Source organism: Marmota marmota, unplaced genomic scaffold (assembly GCF_001458135.2).
Source record: "Marmota marmota marmota unplaced genomic scaffold, marMar, whole genome shotgun sequence".
Taxonomy (NCBI): Eukaryota; Metazoa; Chordata; class Mammalia; order Rodentia; family Sciuridae; genus Marmota; species Marmota marmota.
Window position 1 is genome coordinate 14772389 of NW_025999900.1, and position 18340 is coordinate 14790728.

The 18340-nt window shown below is 33.8% G+C and overlaps 1 long non-coding RNA gene across 1 annotated transcript; it reads left to right on the forward strand.

Moving 5' to 3' along the window:
- Nucleotides 1–976: 976 nt before the first annotated feature.
- LOC125615237 lies at nt 977–13787 on the forward strand. The gene is made up of 4 exons (XR_007345783.1): nt 977–1112; nt 6860–6931; nt 11539–11596; nt 12250–13787. It is a non-coding gene; the product is annotated as an uncharacterized LOC125615237 (long non-coding RNA).
- Nucleotides 13788–18340: the final 4553 nt, after the last annotated feature.

The window sequence follows — 18340 nt, forward strand, 5'->3', positions numbered from 1 at the left end:
ACTCATAACCTTTGAATGAAATTCTCACAGCACAGAAACCTAGCATTACCCTGTAATAGCTCCAAACCTGTCTATCCCTGGCCTTACCCAAGACCTACTGAGTAAAAATCTTTGGAGCTAAGAACCCATATTTTCAAAACTCCCCTGTAGTGTAATATGTTGCTTAAAAATTTAATACAGCTACTCATAATACACATTGAAATGACTGAGCTTTACACACAGTGAAAGTTTTTCTTTTGTTTGTTTTTTCCATTTTTCTCTAGAAGTTAGGAGGTAGGCAATGTCTGGCCAGATAGAGTTCTGCCAAGTCAGTTTTCTCCTTTCTGCTCTGCTATTTTAAATGAAGGCTTCCAACTTTAAGGTTTCAAAATTACACTTCAATATCCTTGTTTCTTTTCAGGTAATAAACAGAATAAAAAAAGAGATGTAAGAAAAACAGAGCACTTTCTAGTTGAGGGATTTCCCTTTAAGCAATCTTCCCAGTATCCTAAATTATTTAAACATCTATCTCATAGCCCAGAGTTTACATAAAAGGCTTTACCTAGAATGTATGGTCTCATACCTGAACATCTTGCCAACCTAGATAGAATTGGTTGCAGGGACACAGGACTAAATCAATCAGTCACTCCAAGTGAATTTGGGCTGACTAAATAAAGACACAGACACAGAAATTACCTTTTTCTTTGGGTTCAGTGACCATTCCTCAGCCGCAGCTCCCACAAGGGGGGCAAGGCAGGCAAGAAAGAGAAGGAGCACATAACCTGGGTTTTATTAATGAAGGGAGCTAATTCATGGAACATTCTATCCAAAAAAAAAGGGGGGGCAAGGGGTAGATTTACAACAAACAAATGGGTATATAATTCAACCCCATCAGGTGACACTCACTCCTGGAGCTGCACCTTTGTTATCTGTGAAGGTAAAGTCCAAATTTCATTGCAATTGGTGCAACACCAGTTCAGTACCTCTTTACTCAGGACTTAAAGGTGGGTACATAGCTCCTGTCCAGAGCAGCTCCCGACAACTGGTTTCTGTTTCCAGGGAAGACGCAGTAAACAGATACTATGCATCTCTGGATGAGCAACTAATAACTGCTGCTTCAAACAGATTCAAAGGTTGGTACTCAATCTGATGTAACTAATAGTAATTAGTGAGTTTTATACCATAAATTATAATAGATGAATCAATAATACTATAACTAATTAATAGTATCCAGCACTAATTGAACATTTACTATTTGCAAGTGAATTTTCTACCATAAATTGATATGCAGATTAATCAACAATACCATAACTAATTAATACTAACCAGCACTAATTGAACACTTACTGTTTTGCCTAAAAGCTTTATATGACCAGTGTCATCATGTAATCCTCACCCAAACATGTATGCTTTATTATTAGTCTCATTTAAATTAAAATGAAACAGACACACAAGGTTTGATAACTTGACTCAGATCACACAGCTAGTAATTTTTAGCAGTCAGAGCCTTGAGTAGCCATCAATCCACACAGCCTCATTTATTTCCTGATTACACACATTTTTTCTCAAGATAGGTACTGCAAAATTTTGAGTATGTTTTATATAGTTACAAATAACACTGAGCAAATTTATCACATTTCTAGTCACCAGCTATTTGCTGCCTTTGCAACCTTCATTTTGAAACCTGAAAAAAAGGCAAAACTGTAATTTATCTTGATACTGAAATTCCCCTAAGAAAAACTGACAACCTTACAGAGGTATTAAGATATTTCCATGTCAAAATACTTTTTATCCCACAGAAAATTCCTTTTCTAAGAAAGTCCCTAAGGTGAATCTGCCAAAGTTACTTAGGTTTGTAGTGCATGGTTTCTCACCACTCCCACATTTCTGAAATCTTTTTTCATAGAACTTGAAGATGGATCGGAATATAGTAGAATTGGATGTAACTGAAAAACCCAATAGATTCAGTCCACTGTGGCTAGTAAATGAATTTTTATAAGAAAATATAGAGAAGTACAAGTCCAGGATCACTCACACAGAAGCCTTCACATTTGCAGTAGGTGAAATCCAACAAATATTTTGATTACATCAAGTCTCTATGACCTATGAGAACATTCTACAATGCTGGATATTTCACCATCAGTAAAAACTTTGTGAGATCTTAAGCAAATTGTCTAACTTTTTGAAACACAGGGTAATCAATTCTGAAAAGGAGGTGGAAATAAAGGAGCCTATTATGCTTTGGATATGACGTGTCCTCCAAAAGCTCCTGCTAATACAAGAATATTCAGAGGTACAATAATTAGATTATGAGAGCTATAACCTATTCAGCTCATCCTTGTTTAAATAGACTGGGTGATAACTATAGACAGGTGGGGCATGACTTGAGTAGGTGGATCACTAGGGGCATGCCCCATAAGGGTATATATTCCCTGTGATGCTTTCTCTATGCTTCCTGATCCTCCGCCCCATGAGCTGAGAAGCTTTCCTCCCTGAGCCCTCCCGGCATGATGTGCTGCCTCACCCTGGGCCTAGAGCAATGGAGTCATCCCTCTTTGGAAAAACTTCTGAAACCATGAGCCCCAAATAAAATTTTCCTCCCTTTAATTGTTCTTGTCAAGTATTTTGGTCACAATGATACAAAAGCAGACTAAAATAGTTTTCTTAAAGTTCCACAATTCTGTGTTTCTATGACTTTACCTTACATACTATTATATTCTACAGTGATCTAAATACCATCTTAGAATAGTAGGGGCTCAATCCATTTGAATTGCTGGATAGAGGTTTAGATGGGAGAAGGATGAATACAGATGGATGGAAATATATTTATACACACGTATACACAAAGCAGTTTTCCTGCCTCAGAAGAAATGCATACTTGTAATTGTTATTATTTAATCCTTTAACATATGATTTATTTTCAAAACAGCTCTGTAATTTGAGAATTTTCAAACACAGAAAAATCACATAGCCATCATTGAACTTGGAAGCATTACCCTGCTATAGAAACTGGAATGTTCTACCCCTATTGAATTGCTAATAGTACACCTATCTTTTGTATTAATTTTACCTGTTCTGAGAATCCTAATGGAAAAATAAATTCCTGAAAACCTAAATTTTTATGTATCATTTGTCCTCTCAAGGATTATTAGAAGAGCATGCATGTGTAGTCCTATAGATAGACCATGTAAAATGGTGAAGAGACTAATAATGATCCAGGAGAGGAATGCAGAATAAATTCCTGCATCAGATCTTTATAACTTTAGTATTTTACTTGACTTAAATTTCAGCCACTAAGCACAGCCATATAAAATCAACTTCCACATTCAATCTATGCGCGCGCGCACACACACACACACAGTATAAACTTTTTAACTTATCTACCATTTGCAATTGACCATATTTCTCTTCCTATTTATCACCAAGCAGAAAACAAAAACTAAGTTTTCTATGTGCACACTTTTTCCTTTTCTAACTTTTCTACATCCTTTTCTATCTACCCTTTCTTGAGATGCTTTTATTCACTTACCTACATTTTGGTTAATATTAGTTAACAATTAAAGCAAGCCTTTGTCTCCAATGAATTTAATCAGACACATTCTTTTACTATTTCTAAGTTATTTTTAATTTACTCATCTTTTCTCCATAAACACATACAGATTAACACAATATCAAACACAATGGACTTGGATTTATATTTTATTATAGATCTTGCTTCCCAGTTCACCCTATTTATATTTCCACTCAGTAGATATCTTTAACATTTCCTCAAGAATCATTTCTTAGAAATACCAGTTTAATTTAGCAACCTATTAGGTAGAGTAAGAATAGCTGAAGGAAAGCTTATATTTAAAAATGCATCAGTTTCAGGTAGATCAAAGATAAAATCAAATGACAAGGTCAAATCGTAAGGCACTCAGCAGGTAATACAGGTGAGTAACTCCCATGACATCTGTGTAGAAATGATTTCTAGCCAGTCATATAAGTTATGAATAATAAACCAAAAAATTAATGAATTTGACTAAATGAAAATTAAGAATTGCTCATTAAAGATAGGTAAAACAAAGGCAACATAAGGGCAGAAGATTGTTGCAAGACCAGGATTAAGAAAGAAAGTATTTACAAAAATATAAAAAATACTTTATCAGTTAAAAAATTTTTTCAAATACCTCATGTGTCAGTTAGCTTTGTATCGCTGTGACCAAAATATCTGACAAGAACAATTTAAAGGAGGAAATGTTTATTTTGGCTCACAGTTTCAGAAGTTTAGTCCATGGTCAGCCAACTCCATTTCCATGGGCCCAAGGTAAGGCAGAACATTTTGGTAGAAGAATGTAACAGAGGAAAGCTGTTCACCTTATGACAGCCAGAAACGACACAACTTGAGAGAAAGGAGGCAGAGATAACATAATCCTACAAGAGTGAGTACATCTTCCAGCCACACCCTATCTGCCCAAAATAATGACCCATTAATCTATTCAAATTATTAATACAGCAAATGGATTAATCTATGAATTAGGTTACTACTCTCATTATCTATTCACTTCACCTCTGAACATTCCTGCATTGTTTCACACATGAGCTTTCAGGGGACACCTTATGTCCAGACCATAATACCCCAAAACAAAAAGGGGCAAAAGACACGCACAGGAACATTTAAAAAGTAGAAATTCAAATAACTCAAACATTTAAAACTTGATTTAATCTCATTACTAATCAGAAAAACATCACCTTTGTTTGCAAAGAGCTACTACTAGACACTCATCTGAATGGTGAAATTCTAAGGTGAAAACAAATGTTGATAATGTAGAGCAAATGTCACTTTGATAAACTGCTGGCAGGAATGTAAATTGGTCCCATCAGTTTGAAAGATAGCTGAATACAATAGTAAAATTAAACATTCTCAATGACCCATTTCACTCCTAAGTGCCTCATAGAAACTACTATATGTGTGAATTAAGATATCCACAAATATGTGTGCTTATACATTGTATAAATGTAAAGAGCAACATTTCTTATAGCCAAACTGGAAACAACCCAAGTATCTATAAACAGGTGCATGGACAAACATTATATGGAAACAAAAATGAAATGACCTTACCTAAAAACAACATAACGAATAATTTCATAAACACAAATATGAGCTAGAGCACCAACATACAAAATAATACATACAGTAAAATTTCTTTTACATGAAGCTCAATAAAATGAGCAAGCAGTCCACTTCGACTTTTTCTGGAATAATGTTCTGTTCTTGACTTGAAGGGTCATTATGTATAGGTATTTACTTAACAACTACTTGTTAAACTGTATACTTATTTTGTTTTCTTCATGATGCATTTCCTAATTTATAACAAAAATTTTAAGGAAACCGGAGATGCCAAAGTAAAGACATTCACATGTGGTCATGAGGCTTAACCGTTTTAATATAAAATTTAAAAGCATTTTGACTTTTTCTTATTATGTTAGCACATAGAAAAGAATAAAGGTTATAAGATTAAATGGTTAGATTCTTTGAATCCCTTTCTAGGCTTCTTGTCCTAGATCAGAAGCCCCAGATTTCTGTGTAACACAGGTGCTGAAAAAACACAGGGGAACACTAAGCACCCTGAAAGCCAGGAAATGGAACCCTTGACATTCAGGGATGTGGCCATTGATTTCTCTGAAGAGGAATGGAAATGCCTTGATCCTGCTCAGCAGACTTTATATAGAGATGTGATGTTAGAGATCTAGAGAAACCTGGTCTTTCTGGCTCTTTATGAGACGGGGTCTCCCTAAGTTGCTGAGGTTGGCCTTGAAGTGGCAATGCTCCTGTCTCACAGGCGTTCATCACCGCACCCGGCTGAGGATACTCATGTTATATTAATACTATTCCTATTTACCAAAGTTTACTGAAATTGCATAACCCGTAGAAACATTTGTGTCAATTTTTTAATTCATGGCTACCCTAAGTTGATATGATGCAGACAACATACAAACACATCTATAAATATAAGTGATATCAAAACATACCACACACATAGCTATATGCATACAGGTGAAAATTTAAAAAAAGATTAAATGATTAATTTTTCATTATTTCAAATTGATGTGATTTTAAAGGAAACAAAAATTTTTTATAATTGTAAATGAAAATAAAGCTGCTCTCTTATTCACTTCTCTTTGCTTCCTCCGCTGAGGAGTGAAACAGTATACTTTCCATGTATTTCAATAGATTCATGTGCATATAGACTATATATAATATAATAATATCAATGTGAAATTTGTTTTAAATGTTATATAAACTATCACATAACTATATTTTTACAAATAATTTTTGATCATTTAAGTATTATATTTTTTATGATGATGTTGATGAATATTCTAGATTTTTTCAATTTGAACTGCTATAGAGTATTCCATAGCATTATTAAGATACAGTATATTAAGTCCATTCCCTTATTAAGGGATAGTTTTATTCTACTTATTTGCTATGACAAAGAATGCAGCCTCGAAACATTCTTATATATGGCTCCTTGCACACGTGAGTGAGAATATAAAGAGTAGAATGTATTTGAAAAAATATAGACAACAATAAAATTTAAATAACTCGTAATCTCATCATTGGAAATAATTTCTTTGAGTATTTTCATATAATCCATTCTTTTCATACAGACACAATGAAATTGGGAAATTGGAACACATACAGCTAAGGTGGAGTTTTATATCCTATTTTTTACTCACAGTGAATAATTTTCCTTGCCACAGAATAGCTTTCAGAAACATTCACCAATGGCTCCATGATGTTCTTTTGTGTAGATGAACTATCATTTATAAACCTTTTCACATTGTCACATGTAACTATTTCCAATTATTCTTTTTCTGTTTTTTTTTTTTTTAGTTGCTCATATAGAACTACTTCTTTCATGTAACAGCCTGCAGTCAACTGAATGTTTGTGTCTCCCCAAAATTCGTAAGTTGGAAACTAATCCCCAATGTAATAGTATTAGGAAGTGGGCCTTTGGGAGATGATTAGGATATAAGGGTAGAGCCTTCATTAATGGGACTAGCGTCAGCTTTCTGTTACTATCACAAAATATCTGAAATACTCAACTTATAAGGAAAGGTTCATTTTGGCTGGTGGTTTCAGAGGTTTGAGTTCATGGTCCTTTGGCCCTGTTACTTTGGGCCTGTAGTGACATAGTACCTCATGGTGGGAGCATGTGATCAAGGAGGCTGCTCATCCCATGGCAACCAGGAAGTAAAAGAGGAAAAAAATAAAAAATAAACAGTGTCCCAATATCCCTTTCAAGTGCCCACTAGTTCCTGCCTTGCAAAGGTAGAACAAAACCTTTAACACATGACCTTTTGGGGATATTCAAGACCAAAACTATAGCAAGAAATAAATGTTCATTGCTTATAAGTTCATGGTATTTTTGTTATGGCAGCATAAACACACTAAGACAGAGGCTGTCCTTTTCCATATTTTTAACATGCTTAGTTTCTTCCCTTCTCTGAGATCTCAATGTCAATATCCCCTGGCCAAAGAGGTATTTTCTAATAGCTCTTTCTAAATTATTAATTCATTTTTTAGTATATTTCCCAAATAATATTTGTCAGGCAATGCCACTCTCTATTTATATATCTTTATTATGTTTCTCTCTCTCCATGAGGGCTAGGGCACAGTTGGTCTTCATCATCCTCATTGTTGGACAGACTGTGCACTGCAGATTCATAGGAGGCAAATTCACATTGTAGACTTTATAGATTTGTATGTTTACTAAAAATGTATTCTACCATATTGCCACAACTTATCTTAAGGGAAAGATCTCCTTTTAAATTTCACTCAGTGTTAGCTTTGGGGTTATTAAATAATTACAGAATTAATGAATGAACACATATTATCACTTAGTGGTTATCTCTGCTATCAACTTTATCCATGCCTTTTATTTTTTAGAATTGCCCGTGTTGCCCCAATATTTACTACACCACACAAAACCAGGAAGCATGATCAGAAAGAAGCTTTTTATGGCACTTGGTTCAAGGCCAGTAATTTTGGACATATAAAAAGAATAGATGAAATACCACATACTTTTTACACTCAAAAATATAAGGCCTGCATTTAACTCATATTTAAATTCATGCATTTAACTAACTTGGCAAAAATAACTTAATAGGGGAGTAACATGTCAAGTGGGCTTGAGGAATCTGCCTTGCTCTCACAGCTCTCACAAGGCTAAGAATACAGTGTGCTTATATTAATTATCTAAAAATTAAGTTTACCTTCTAAAAATTAATTTATCTTCTAAAAAGAAAACTACCCAAAGACTAGTTAATATTGAAATTTAGAATGCTCCTAATTTCAAGAATACCATGCCCTGATACCATTGTGGACCATGAGAATCTACTAAACTTTCTTTAAAACACTACCATACTATACTTGTAAAGTCAAGAATAATGAAAATATATTTGACACACTAAGAATAAGCCTCCTCTACATCTGACAGATTGAAAAATAAACCTTGGCAGGTACATTTCAGCTATGATAGGAACTTTCTGACAGCTTTCCTCTCTATTGCTCAAAAGAAGATGACTTAAATGAATTAATGTCAGGCGGATTAGTAAGATTCTGTTCAAACTGACAGAAGATTATGTCTGTACAGCTACTTTAAACTCTCAACATTAGTCTGAAGAACAGGAAACTGTCTCACGGTTAAGATTTAGTGAGTTTTCTAATACCAAGTGCATTTGTTTGAGGGGAAAAAAAATCAATATTATCTCTACTTTGGGAAGAAAAAGGTAGCACCAGGGCTACCTGATTGAACACGGTTATAGCAGTGTGCCTATACCCTTGATTTTTACTTTATGGACTCATAACTGATTTGGAACAGAGGAAATAGAATATTAACAGTCAACATCTAATAGAAAATCTTTTAACTATTAAAACCCAGTTATTGTTGTTGTTGTTGTTGTTGTTTAAGAATAGCAAAGACCCTTTGAGATCAAATAAAGCAAATGCTTTATTTTACTGACAAGGGATTGAGTAAGCAGTTAAAAAGTGAACAGTTCCTAAAGCCAAATAGGTAATTTTAGACTCAGAAGAATAAAAAAAATGTATCTGTATATCAATGCAGAACTAATTTATTTTAGAGCAGCAACTATGTCCAATAAGCACCAAAAGAAAGAAAATATCACAACTACAATTATACAATTTGGGTTATTATTTGTTTACTAATTACAGAAAATTTATATGAGAGTGTTAACATACAATTGTTAAAATTTTTAACATATAACTGAGGTTGGATTAGGGAATCAGGAGACGTGAGTAAAGCTGGATATTTATTGAACAATATGTAGGAATGTTGGGAAAGACAACAATTGGGAAAGGACAAACCTCTTGGGAGAGTTTTTTAGTAATCCAGGGAAAAGGCCATAAGGGAGAGTTTTGAGTGAACTAGGATAGGAATTGATAATTCACTGGATCTAACAATTAAGAAATAATGCTCAAAAGAAAGAATGCCTCAGAGTATTAGTATCAGGTACCATATGGTACCAGGTTAAGCGCAGGCTAGGAAGTGAGAAAATGAAATCAGTGACCCTGGCATATTGTTCAAGTTTTTTTAATTAAAAATGATAAACAGGAAAATATATGTAAGGTAGTAAAATACTTATGCATGAAAAGTATGATCGTGTTCTTCAGCTAGTGAAGCTAGGACTTGACAACAAAAGAAAAATGGATAGAAGATAGGGCATGCCAGTGGGAAGGAAAATGATATGCCCTTCCACATAAATACAGAAAACCGAAGAAAAGCAAAGATAAAGACTGATGAATCTAGCATAGAGGAAAATTCAGACAGATCAAGGCTGATGACTTCTGAGAAGGAAAGGTATGGTAGTTGAGGAGTCAAGAAAATCAGGACTAGGAGAGGGGACTTGAAAAGAGTAAATAGTTTAAAACATCAAAGCATCTCAGGCTCTTCCTTCTCAGCATGATGAAATGACATCATGCCAATTGCAATATTTTCCATAGAGAAAGCTCCTCAAATATGCACTGCCCTACTTGTTAAAGAACTGAGGATGGCCTTCTCTCTTACCTTATCTTTATACCTCTTTAAAAATTATCTTTGTAATTTCCCTAACATTTTTTAACATAAGCCTATTTTCAAATAACACTATTCTGTACCATGTATACTGTAAGTGCCTAATACAGAATATCCCATTTCCTCCCTCCCATCCCTTATGATATTTCTGTCATCCATTTCACTTATCCATATGCAATAATCGTTTAATGCGCTATTATTACTATTAGTTTTCTGAAAACAATGATCTTCTAGACTAAGAAGAAGATAACATTTTACTTTATCTGCACTTATTTCTGTCCTGGTGTGCTTTCTTTTTGTGGATCCTTGTTTCTGATACATCATTTTACTATGCCCTAAAGAACATCTTTCAATACCTCTTATAGGGCAGGTCTGATAGAAATGAGTTCCCTCAGTTTCTGCTTGTCTGAAAGTCTTATTATTTCTTCAATTTTGAAGGATAACTTCAAGGGCTATAAAAATCTCGATTGGTGACATTTTTTTCTTTCAACCCTTAAATATTTGACTTCACTCTTCCTTCACTTGTACGATTTTGGAAAAACAGGCCAGTGTAATTCTTATTTGTGTTTCTCTATTGTAATTTTTTTTCTCTCACTGTTTTTAATGGCTTCTCCTTGTCTTTGGTTTGTTGCAGTTTTTTATTATATACCTAGGTATAATTTTTAGTTTTTTTCTTTTGTTAATTACTTTTTGGTATGCATTCTTTTGGGTGTTCACTGAACTTCCTGGATCAGTGGTTTGGGGTGTCTCATTAGTTTTGGAAACTTGTCAGACATTATTACTTCAAATATTTCCTTTGCCTATTTTTTCCTTTGCTGTATGATGCATATATGTGTGTGTGTGTGTGTGTATATATATATATATACACACACACATATATACATATACATATGTGTATATGTGTATGTGTGTGTGTGTATGTGTATACATCTTCCAAAGTTTTCTTACATTTCTCCATATCTGCTTCGTTTTCTTTCTTCTTTTTCATTTATTTATGGGTTTGTATGTGTGCTTCAGGGAATCAAACCCAGAGGTACTCTACCACTGAGCTACATCTGCAGACTCTTTTTAAATTTTATTTTGAGACAGGGTCTCCCTAAGTTGCTGAAGCTGACCTCAAACTTTCAATTTTCCTTTTCAGCCTCCTGAGTTGCTGGGAATTATAGGCATGTGCTACCACACCTAGCTCTTTTTTTCTATTCTTTTTTCTTCTAATAAACTCTTCAAAGGCATTCTTCATTTCTGTTTTATGTATATCTGTGTGTATGTGTGTGTGTGACTTCTAATATTTCCTTTTGATCCTTTCATAGAATTCGCATCTCTGATTATATTATCAACCTTGCATTTTGCTGCTTTATTATCCCTTAACTTAGTAATCACAGATTTTTATATTTCCCGTTAATTCTCATATCTGTCATATCCAAGTCTGATTCTGATACTTGCTTTGTGTCTTCTGACTCTGATTTTTTTTTCCTTTCAGATGCCTTGAGATCTCTTGTTGAAAGCCAGGTATATTGCACAGGTCACTAGGAATTGAGGTAATGGGCCTTTGTGGAGAGGATTTATTTTAGGCCAGCTAGCAGTTGGGCTTTGCTCAATGTTTACTATAGGCTTTAGGTTCAGAGCTAGTGGTTTTGTGTCTTGTCTCCCCTGTGGACTTGGGGTTTCCCTAAGTACTCCTCCTCAGTTACTGTCTCTGTCTCTCAATTCATATATAATCCCCATTGGAGCCTTGTGGCCTTGGCAAGGTGTGAAGAGGGAGACATTCTACAATCTTCCAACCAAATCTGTGTTTTTCTGGGTCTGGGTCCTTGCCAGAGATCTTCACAAATGTTTCTTACTGTAGCTGCCCCTCCCTTATGTGGTACAGAGCTGTGGAGAGAGGAACGCCCTTCCTCCTCCATTCAGGACACAGCTCTGGCAAAGGTTCCATGCTGGAAACAAGGCTTCGGTAGAGGATAAAACTCTGACCGCATTCTACTGAATATTTCCTTAACTTTCTAAACTTAACAGTTCATAACAATTTATGGCCACAGTGTCTTCTCTTTCAGGTAACCTTCTGGATATACTTGTCACTCCAAATTTTCAAGTGGCAATTTGCCATATGAATTCAGTTTTCTGACAGAGAAAAAAAAGTGGGGGGGAGAAAAAGTTGATTTTTATCTCGTCCAATTTTTTTCTTGTTTTACAGATTGGAGTGACAATTTTCAGTCTTTCTACCCACTGGAGCTGAAACAGAAAGTTATAAAGTGTGTTGGTTTAAGTCAATAAGTTTGTGATAATTTGTTATGTAGCAGCAGATAACGAATGCCAAACAACAAAAAGAGATCACAAACATTATTCCAGTCACCCAAACACTGCAAAAGCCTAAATAAGCCTTTAGACAGAACAAAGGATCACATGATGCCATTGTAATTTATTTCAGCGACAAGTCAAAAAGTCTTTACAAATCATATTCTAGCCCTAGCCTTTCATTTGAAAGATCATCCAGTTTTGACTGGGCTTATAATGGTAGCTCTATATATTTTGGTAATTTAAGCAAAATGAAAGGATTAGAGAGATTTATCATATATTTTCTAATAGCCATATCCAAAGGTCTTTTTTCACTTTTCATCCTTGTTATAGTATAAACTATCTCCAACTTACTATGGTTCAACTTATGATATTTTTAACTTTATGATAGCATGAAAGTAATACATATTTAGTAGAAACCATACCTCAAATTTTAGATTTTGATCTTTCTCGGGGCTAGCAGATATGTGATATGATACACATTTATGCAGCTGAACAGAGGCAGTGAGCTGCTACTCCCCTGTCAGTCACACAGTCATGAGGGTACATAATCAATACTCTATAGTATAAATGATTTTTCAATCTCTGATAGTTGTAACTTACAATGGGTTTAATCAGGATATAACTCCATCATAAACTGAGCATGTGTACTTGATACTTAGCTCTCTTCTTGAAATAATTTCCTTGAGATGATCCAATTTCTCACTTTGGTTGCATATTTTCAAGATTCCATTGCTGTAAATAGTTTACCGCTACTATTTTGTGACCTTGGAAAGTCAATATAAAATATTATGCACTTTGAAGCCAAAAAAACAGACTCAAAACTGGTTAACTCCAGAAGGTTTCCTCATTTTTAAGTTTGCTTTTCAGAAGGTTAATAAATTTTTAGTTTACTTCTCAAAAGATAGATATTTCTATATGATGCATTATCTATTATCAACAGAGTTGTATATTCTTCCAAGTGGCTCAATGAAGCACTAAATTGCAATATAAATTCAGTTATCCAAATATCTCTCAGAGGTGGATAAAAGCTAAATTAGAATAAGATTCCCATCAAGTTTTAGCTCCACTGAAAGGGTAAGACAGACATGTGAAGTCTCCTCCAAAAATCTCATGTGAGAGGATGCAAGAAAGTTTAGAGGTGAAATAATTGGGTTATGAGAGCCTTAATGTAAACAATGCATTAATGGGATGATAGAGATTTGCTGGGTGGTATTTTTTGTAGGCAAATAGGTATGGCTTAAGGAAGTGAGTCACTGAGATGTGCCCTTGGGCTTATATTTTGTCCCTGGTGAGTGAAGCGCTCTCTCTCTCTCTCTCTCTGTCTCTCTCTCTCTCTCTCTCTCTCTCTCTCAGCTCTCCCACAGTCATGTACTGAGCTACTTTCCTCCACCACGCCCTTCTGCAATACTGTTCTGTTTCGCCTTGGGCAGAAAGCAATGGAGTTGGCGGTATATGAACTAAGACCTCTAAAACCATGAGCACCAAATAAACTTTTCCTCCCCTAATGTTATTCTTGTCACATCTTTGGTCACAGCAATAAAAAATTGATTAAACATATTATTACAAAGTTAAATCACTATATGAATCCAGGAATTCTGGTAGCATTTTTAAATAATAACTAACTCAACTTTTTTGGTAATAACTAATACATCTCTCATTTCAACAAGGAATCATTTTTTTTCACTATGAATCCATCAAAAATCATCCAATCACAAGATTTTATGAATCCTGCGCTTATGTTTACCACTGATTTTTAAATTAATGCTTCTTTCTTACTTTGCTAGCTTCTTTTGCATTGCTCAAAGTCTGGCTACATTGGGCAGAAATGCATTAAATAGGCATGTTGGAATAAACTCATTCTAATTTATTCCCCTGTGCTTCAAAAAATAGTATCCTCAGTGAAGCTTCGGGGTACAGGTTAGTGAAGAGAGTGGCAAGTTCTTTTCTCAAAAAGCAGTATAAACCTGAAAAAATTGACAAGAAAAAAATACCAGAAAATCAGTCCTCTGAAAACTACTCAAAGGGATTCAATGATTTCAGAAGCATTTATGTTTGAAAACTGCTGAAATTTAATTCAAAACAGTGAAAATATGTAGTATGAAGCATTCTAGCATGGAGAGAGACACATCTATTCCTTCCCAAGCTTGTTCACTGTGATATCTGACTATGCTCTACTGGCCTGAGGCTTCCGTATTAATGCATAAACATGAGTCTTATTCAGGCACAACTATGTCAGAGTGACCTCAACCTATCCACACATTCCTGACCTATCATGAAGCTGTAAATATGCACATAGAGACTTGAAATGACCACACAGAAAGTAAAACCCAGGGAAGATCTGAAAACAGTTTGAACAGCTAATGTGTTCTACCAAAAAAGAGCCATCATTGGATAATACAAGACTCATTAGTTGAAAAGAAACAACGCCTATAGGTAGAAATGGTAGAAATCCACAGAAATAAGTAAAGACAGCTACCAACAGCAAACACATAGGCTTATTTAAAAGACTATATTTAAAAAAATCTTTTTTAAAAAAAAGTTCAAGAAAAAATATAAGATTGTACAAAGCAAATATAAGATTGTACAAACTACTCTTATAATGACACATTTATAACAGATATAGATGCAATGTGACAATAAGGGCCTGAGGAAAGGTGAAAGAAAGCTATTAGAACTAGTATTATCCCAAAGTAAACTGTGGAAGATTAATATGCATTTTGTATTCCGCACAGCAATTACTAAAACATATATAGAAAAAAAGAATTAAAATTTCCACTAACATATATATTTATTTCATGCAAAAGAGAGCATCCAAGGACCACAGTGATTCAAAAGAAAGGAAGTATTTTAAAAACAAATAGCAAATGTAAATATAGAAATATCAAAGCCAGTCACTGTGGCATACACCTGTATCCCAGCAACTTGAGAGGTTGAACCAGGCAGATCATAAGTTTAAGGACCACCTCAGCAACTATTAAGGCCCTAATATATTAACATATTAATTTAACCAATATTAAATTTGAGTAATGTAAACATCTCAATAGAAAAGCAGATTGTCAAATTTAATTACAATAAATATATTCAATGACATACTTTCTACGAGAGACAAGAAAAATACTTTAGATTCAAGATAAAACTTAAAATCAAAAGCAAGAGGAAAGTATACTAAGAAAATAGTAACAAATAGAGGAATGGAGTGGCTTGATTAATGTAGGACAATATGGAACTGACATTAAAAATACTTCATTTTACTTCTTGCACTTTAGGAATCTTGTTAAGGAAGTCTTAGTTCCTAAGCTGACATGGTAGAGATTTGGGCCTACTTTTTCTTCGATTAGGAACTAAAATAGAGACCCTGTGCCTAAGTCCTTGATCCACTTTGAATTGAGTTTTGTGCAGGGTGAGAGATGGGGGTTTAATCAACGAATGGGATGGAATCAATCTAAAAAGCTTATTCATGGCAAAGGAAACAATCAAGAAGAGAGAGCATACAGAATGGGAGAAAATCTTTACCACCTGCACCTCAGATAGAGCATTTATCTCCAAGATATATAAAGAACTCAAAACTTAACGCCCCCTCAAACAAATAACCTAATCAATAAATGGGCTAAGGAACTGAACAGACACTTCACAGAAGAAGAAATACAATCGATTAACAAATATATGAAAAAATGTTCAACATCTCCAACAATTAGAGAAATGCAAATTAAAACTACTGAGAGTTGTAGTTCCTCACTCCAGTCAGACTGGCAGTTATCAAGAATACAAGCAACAATAAATGTTGGTGAGGCTATGGGGAAAAAAAGTACACTCATACATTGCTGGTGGGACTGCAATTTGCTGCAACTACTGTAGAAAGCAGTATGAAGATGCCTAAGAAAACTTGGAATGCAACCACTAATTGACCCAGTTATCCCACTCCTAGGGAAGGATAGAGGTACGATGGATTAGACAAAGGGGAGTGAAGGGGGAGCCAGAGGTAGTAAGGATGGTAGGCAGGATGGAAGAATGAATTGGACATCATTAACCTGTGTGCATATATTATTACACAACCGGCATGATTCTACATCATGTACAACCAGAAGAATGAGAAGTCATACTTCATTTATGTAAGATGTGTAAAAATGCACTCTACTGTCATGTTTAACTAATTAGAACATAGAACATTTTTTTTTAAAAAATTATTTAAAAAATACTATTGGAGACAAAGAAGAGCCTTTCATTATGACATGAGTCAACATATCAGGAAAATATAATAATCATAAATACATACTCATCTAATAACAGAGGTCTAACATAGCAAAAAAATTGGTAAAACAATTCTCAAATTTTAGTTTGATATTTTAATACCTCATTCTCAATAATTAATAAAATGTCAACAGAGAACATGTGTAAGCATACAGAACACTAGAACAACATTATCAACTAACTCCTCCTAGCTGCAGAATGTACCCATTTCAAAAGTACACTTGGAATCTTCTTTTGGATAAAACATGTTATGACACAAAGCAATCTCCATTACTTTAGACAAAGTATGTTCCCCAAAAAACAACTGGAAAGTTAGAAATTAACCACAGGAAGAAATCTGGGAAATCAACAAATATTTGCAAATTAAGACCTTTCTAAATAACTCATGGTCAAAGAAATCACAAAATGATTATATTTTACACTAAATAAAAAACAAATCAATTTATTGACTAAATAAGTTTATTTACTAAATATCATAAATATAAAAATTTATTGACTAAATAACTAAACAACTAAAGCAGTGCTTGGAAGAAAATTTATAGCTTTTAATAACAACATCAGAAAAAGATTAAATCCAAAATAAGTAAAGAAAGGAAACACACTTCAAAAGATACCATTAAGAAAAGACAAGCCAATTAGTGGGAGAAATGTTCAAAAACTATATATTTGATCAAAAACTTCTATAAAAAATGATAAAAATTATTACCACTCAAGAATAAGAAAGCAGCCTAATTTTTCAAATGGGCAAATGATTTGAATTGATATTTCACCAAAGGAGATATGTGGATGACTGATAAGCAAATGAAAAGATACTTGTCAACACTAATCATTAGAGAAGTACAAATAAAATCCATATCACCAGACATTTATAATCATGATTATCATAAAAAAGAAAGCACCTATGTATTGGAAAATATATAGAAAAACTGAAACCCCTGTTAACTGCTGGTAGGACTAGTAAATGTTAGTAACAGAAAAATGCTACAATCACTATGGAAATCACTATGGAAGTATCATAAAAAGTTAAAAAACATACTTATCATATGACCAAGCAAATCTAGTCTTAATAATCTACCTAAGAGAATTCTATATGTCATAGAAGAATGTATATAAATATAAACGTTATTCATAATATTGAGACATTCTAAAGGTTTATCACCTGGCAAATACACAAACAAAAATTAATTGCTATTCTATAACAAAAAGAAATAATGTTACAACATGGGTCAATCTATGCTCATCATAAGGCTCCAAATATTAAAAAAAAACAGCACATTATGATTTTCTTTATGTGAAATAACTAGAAAAGGCAAATATATAGACAGAAAACAACACAACATCCACTGTACATTTTAAAATAATAACATTGATGAAAATTGTTTAAAGTTTGATTTCATGTTACATAGCAGGAACAGCCACTTGTCACACATAAAGTCACTTTTAATCATTTTACTTGCCACTTTCACTTGAACTGTGAATAGGTCTAAAATTACAAAAATAAGTCAATACATATACTCAGCCCAAAGAATATGACATTTAGATAAATACTAATTTTAGGCTTAAAATAGCATTATCATTTTTACTAATTTTATCTATTATAAAGCACTTTTTTAAAAAAAATAGAATTCTTAAAAAATCTTGTAATACTCTTACCACCAAAAATTAATGTTTCCTTCCATTTTTTGTTTAGAATAAAACTTGATAATATATAACTAGAATTTAACACTGCTGTTTTTATC